This window comes from Pteropus vampyrus, unplaced genomic scaffold (assembly GCF_000151845.1).
Source record: "Pteropus vampyrus isolate Shadow unplaced genomic scaffold, Pvam_2.0 Scaffold3, whole genome shotgun sequence".
In the NCBI taxonomy this organism is placed as follows: Eukaryota; Metazoa; Chordata; class Mammalia; order Chiroptera; family Pteropodidae; genus Pteropus; species Pteropus vampyrus.
The window spans coordinates 841,169-846,758 of record NW_011888784.1 but is presented as its reverse complement, the minus strand read 5'-3'; the positions used below and the strand labels follow the sequence as shown (position 1 = coordinate 846,758).

Genomic DNA, 5,590 nt, shown 5'->3' with positions numbered 1-5,590 from the left:
GGCTCATCCTGAGGACAGGGATGGCACACATGCAGTGCTGTCTCTATAAAATAACTCAAAGATTGCATTAATCACCAATCTACCTTAGGGAGCACAACCAGTTTTAAGCTGGTCCATGTGATGTGGGTGCTGTTTCAATTTCACTTTGTATTAATGACACCTAAGAAGAAATATATGGGAAAAAAATAAGCCTAAGAAAAACTATTAGAATAAAAATGCATGCTGCTACAGTCCCCATGGAAGGAATTCAGTTCCCTCTTGTGCTTAAGAAACTCTAGTGAAACACAGAAAATGTATCACATGCTGAAACAGAGAGGAACATGGGCCATAAGTGGTGCACCAATGAGGATCTACGGAACATATTAAGTCTTGTTTAAATGGAATGTTACCATGCTATATGTGCTATTATGAGACAGGCCGGTGATGCCTCTTTTTGAATTTTAGAGTCTCAAGTCCCTGATCAGCCAAGCTCTCTTCATGTGAGGCCACAGACCAACTGCATCATCATGAGTTGGACCCCTCCCTTGAACCCAAACATTGTGGTGCGAGGTTATATTATTGGTTACGGCGTTGGGAGTCCTTATGCTGAGACAGTACGTGTGGATAGTAAACAGCGATATTATTCCATTGAGAGGTTAGGTGAGTACCTGTGGTTTTCATTCTATTAAGGGAAATAAATGACATTTATATTATTTTTTTCTTAGAAAATTATTTTTTGGAATTTTATTTCAATTTGAATCATATATTAACTATTAAAACTATTCTCTTTTTAAATCTTTTATCAGTCTACACACACACAAACACACACACACACACACACACACACACACACACACACAGATTTTTCTCTCTGGATTTTCAAATTAAGGAATTTTATCTAGAGAGATTCACAGTGTGGGTGCCCTGGGGTATACCTTTGCTTATGTGTGGTAAGGATATAAAAAGTGCATTGGATAATTTTTCTTTTTCCGCTGATAAATGGAAACTTCTGGTCTTAATAATTCTTATAAAATAAAAGTCAACACATTCTTCACCTTTTTCTCACTAGGAAGATATTCTGTCAATTTTTCTTTAACCTTGAATTATCTAGTCACATTATCTTCTTTTTCCTTTGCATTTATAGATAAAACTTTATAGCTATGTCATTATGACTGTAATATAACAAAATGAAAAAAATGAATTTTAAGTCAAGCTGGTAGCTTAGAGTTATAGAACTTGTCTCTACATGTATTTCTGATTTCTCCCCAATCCAAATTCTCTTGCTGTTCTCGACCTCAGTTCACTGAATGCTATACTTAAATTTTGATATTTCAGAATTCATTGAAAATCTGTTTATTCAGAGAGTGCTAAGATGTGTAAAAGTGTTCATATTCATTTCATATCTGATTTTCCATAATACAGTGAAGTTATATCATTAACAGAGGGAAATTAAAGAAATATATGTTATATACAGGGTGCCAAGAATGTAAACAATTCTCATAAAGCAAAAAGGAAGTTAATTCTACCTGTTGGTTTAACACTATTTTATTTGCAATGAAGTACGCTGATGTCCTCAAACTCAGCCTGACTGGTGAAGGAGGGGGCTGCAGCTTATCTGCAATGTCTCTTACAAACAGAACATTTGTGATGAGAATCCTGATTTGAATTTGAATAGCTTTTCTTGCAGTAGCAAGAAAAGATTTTTTAAGTGCAGGAGGAAAATTGCACTGACCCATTCTCTCTATAATTGCTTCAAACACTAATAAGAGAAGCACCTCCTGAAAGTCTTTAAAATTGTAGTTAGCTTGGCATTTAGAAATAATATTCTCTCAGTCAGTCCCTGAGTTGGAATATTAAGGCAATCACAAAACTCATATTTTATGGCTGTCAAACCTATGTCAAGGGACTCTCATTTATTCATTATTCAGTATACATTGTTTCTGACAGTTCATCTTGATGCCACACACCAGAGGGAGAGATTCCCATGGCAGTGCTCAGGCTCCCCCCGGCAGTGTGGACATGGTGCAAACTCAGAATGAACTCATGAAGGAAAACTGCAGTGTTTCACTATGTCCTTTTGATAATGATGCTCTTTATTATCAAAACAAACAAACAAACAAACAAACAAACAAACAAACAAGGAGTCTCCAAGTCTAGCAAAGTTGAGGCATTTGGGAGATTAACACCAGTAGATCTCTCCAAATGCTTAACAAGAAATCAAGAAATTTCTCTTGTTAAGGTATGTTCCAGAGAGTAAGGAAAACTGTTAAAGGTAAAATGGGATATGAACCTACCTCATTGATAAGCATGAGTTTACATTTTAAAATTTATCTGGAAAGAGTAACTACATACATACACCAACATGCGATCACGTATATGTACATAGGTGTTGCTGTTTCAACATAGTCCCATGTCTTAACGTAAGATAAGAAATAAAATCAGTAGTGTTTTGTTGTTATTCCGAATCTTTTGGTTATACAAATAAACTGGCATTTTTTCTAACATGTGTGTCATTAGCCAATGAGTTAGACATATCTTAGTACATATATAAAATAGAAACTATATATTATATATGTGTGTATAAAATATCTAGACAACTTTGTATTTCTAAAGCTTTAAAAGTTATGTTTCAAATAGCTTTTCAAAAAGATACTATGAAAATTGATATGCCTACTTTAATGTTCAGTGGAATAAACAAAACAATTGGTGGTTTCTTTGCAGAGTTTGAATGTTTTTTAATCATTAACCTTGTATCCTAAGATCTGTTAAATTCATCTATTCTACTAGTAGTTTGTAGCTGCTCTGAGAGTTCCATTTAAAAAAGCATTTCGTATGTGAATAGGAACAGTTTAACACTTAATTTCTGATCTGCTTTTTATGTCTTGCCTTCTTTTGGTTAAGATCTCTAGTAAGATGTTGAAAAGACATGGCAGCAGGCATCTTTGCTTTGTTCCTGATCTGACTGGAGACATGAAATAAGTTATCTGGAGGTTCTTCATAGGTGTCTGTTAGATTAAGGGAGTTTTCTCATTTTCCTAGCTTTCTGGGAATTTTTACCATGAGTATTTATCGATTTTTTGTGAAATAATTTTCTCTCTCTCTTGAAATGATCGTATGATTTTCTTTCTTTTTTAATACGATGAATTATACTGAGTGATTTTTGAAGGAAACTAATATCGAATTTCTCATACAAATTCTACGTGGTAATGATGTACAACCCTTTTCTTATATTGTTGGATTTGATTTGTTAATATTTATTAAGGATTTTGTGCCAATATTCACGAGGTCTATTTATCTACAATTTCCTTTTCATAGTAGTGACTTTATCCAGTTTTTTAATTAAAATTATACCTGTCTTATTAAATTAGATGGACAGTTTGCGATTCTGTTACTAAAAAGTTTGTATAAAATTGATATTATCTATTACTAGAATATTTGATAGAATTTACTATTGAAGCCATTTGGATCTGAGATTTCATCTTTGATAATGAATGAATTTGATTTCTTTAACACATATGTATTGTATGTTTTGTATTTTTTCATGTGTTGGTTTTGGCAAGTTAAATTTTCCATGAAATTTGTGTACTTCATTTTGTCATATTTGTTAGCCTAGAATTTTCATTCATAATATTCAAATAATCTTATTATTTGTGATAACTGCATTTTTATTTTTTATATTGATGATTTATGTTCTCTCTTATATATGATGACTCTAAATAGGGGTTTAGCAATTTGTTCATCTTGTCAAAGAGAGAGCCTTTAACACTGCTAACTGGCTTATTATCTGTCTCTATTTTTTTTCTTTCAGATCTGCTCTTATTTTGACTATTTCCTTCTTGTACTTATTTTAGTCATACTTCGCCTTCTATTCTTAACTTCTTAAGGTCTAACCTCATAATGTAGGCTTTTAAACTATTGGTGTTCCTCTAAGTTCCACTTTCCTCATTTCTCATAAATTTTAATATGTTCTATATTCACTATCATGTAGTTAGTACAAAATGTTTTCTAATTTTCATTTATTTCTTTTTGCCCCATGAGTTATTCTTTTGCTTAATTTTTTTAAGTTTGGGTTTTCTTAGATGTCTTCTTATTATTGATTTTTCATTTTATTTTATCGTGATTAGAAATTATATATTTGATTTCTGTCTTTTTAAACTTATAGAGTTTTGTTTTATGGACCAGTATACTGTTAATTTTGTTGAATATACTATGTGAAATTTAAAATAATGTGTATTCTGCAACTAGATATAGAGTTGTCTGAATATCACTTAGGTCAGGTTTTTGATAGTATTTTTCAGATCAACTATGTTCTTACTAAATTGTTTGATCAATAGTCTATGAATTGCTAAGACTGAATGTCAAAAACCAAAACTTTTTAAAAACATGTAATCATCTATACCTCCCTTTATTTCTGTCAACATTTTTGATTCATTTATTTTGAGAGTTTATTAAGCCAATATACATTTATAATTGCAGTGTCTTCTTGGTAAATCACCTCATTTAGTGTTATAAATGTCTTTATTTATTCCTGGCAATACACTTGATCTTCAAGACAATTTTATCCATTCTTAATATAACCACTCTAACCTTCTTATATTTAAAATTTACATGGTATATCATTTTCTATCTGTTACTTTCAACTTATGTCTTTATATTTAAAGTTCCTCTAACTCTCGTAGATAGTATGTAGTTGAGTCTTGCTATTTCTACACTCTGAAAATTTCTGCCTTTTAATTGGGGGTTTTAGACCATTAAAATTTAGTGTAATTATGTAAACGGTTGAATTCAGGTCATTATTTTTTGGTTTTCTGTTTGTCCCTTCTTTTTTACCTGCTTGTTTTCTCTTTCTTTACTTCTCCAATTTCTTAATTCAGCAATCTGCCTACTCTTGTGTTTGTATAACCCTCAGATATCAAATAGTTTTTATTTTTGTGTGTGTATTTACAGTTTATGATTGCTATCAGTGGGATTGGTGAGCTAAAGGATGCTCATACCATCATAGCAGAACTGGAAACCCAGTCCCTTGTTAAAAATTGTTGGACAGCTGCTCTGGTGGAAATTCTTGATAAAAATAAGATCATTTCCTCGGCAGAGTATTTGTCATCTGAATTGTTTGGCATTACTGCACACTTATTTGCGTTAAAAAATTAATTAGAGGAACCACAAACAACTGTGGAATATATAGTTTAATAGAAAACAACAACAATTTGCAGCGGACTTCTGACTAAAGTTTAGACTTCTGACCAAAATTTAGTCATTTAAGAAATTAAATTTGGGTTATCCATTTGACTAAACTCTTTAAAAAATATAGTATTCAAGTCCTTATGCAATGGAAATGATAAAAAAAATAGCATCGTATATCTTTAAAAACTCATGAGGGTCAGAGAACAAATTATTTCGTGTAAATGTCTGAATATAGCCATTGCTTTTCCAACTGAGATTAATCTAACATGTCAAATATTTTTACAAGGACTTAGCTTCTTCTAAGTCTAATCAACCCATTTAAAACTATCACATATTTGAAGGAGAATTCATTGAAATCTTTTTCCATCACTGATGTGGATTTGCAGAAATGTACAGTAAACAAATGTTCTTAGAATTTGGTGTTACT

General features: G+C 31.7%; 1 protein-coding gene across 1 annotated transcript in view; it reads left to right on the top strand.

The window, feature by feature from the left end:
• Positions 1-5,590, top strand: part of DCC (DCC netrin 1 receptor) — a 538,543-nt gene that overhangs the window by 387,813 nt on the left and 145,140 nt on the right. The gene's annotated exons all lie outside the window — the stretch shown is intronic.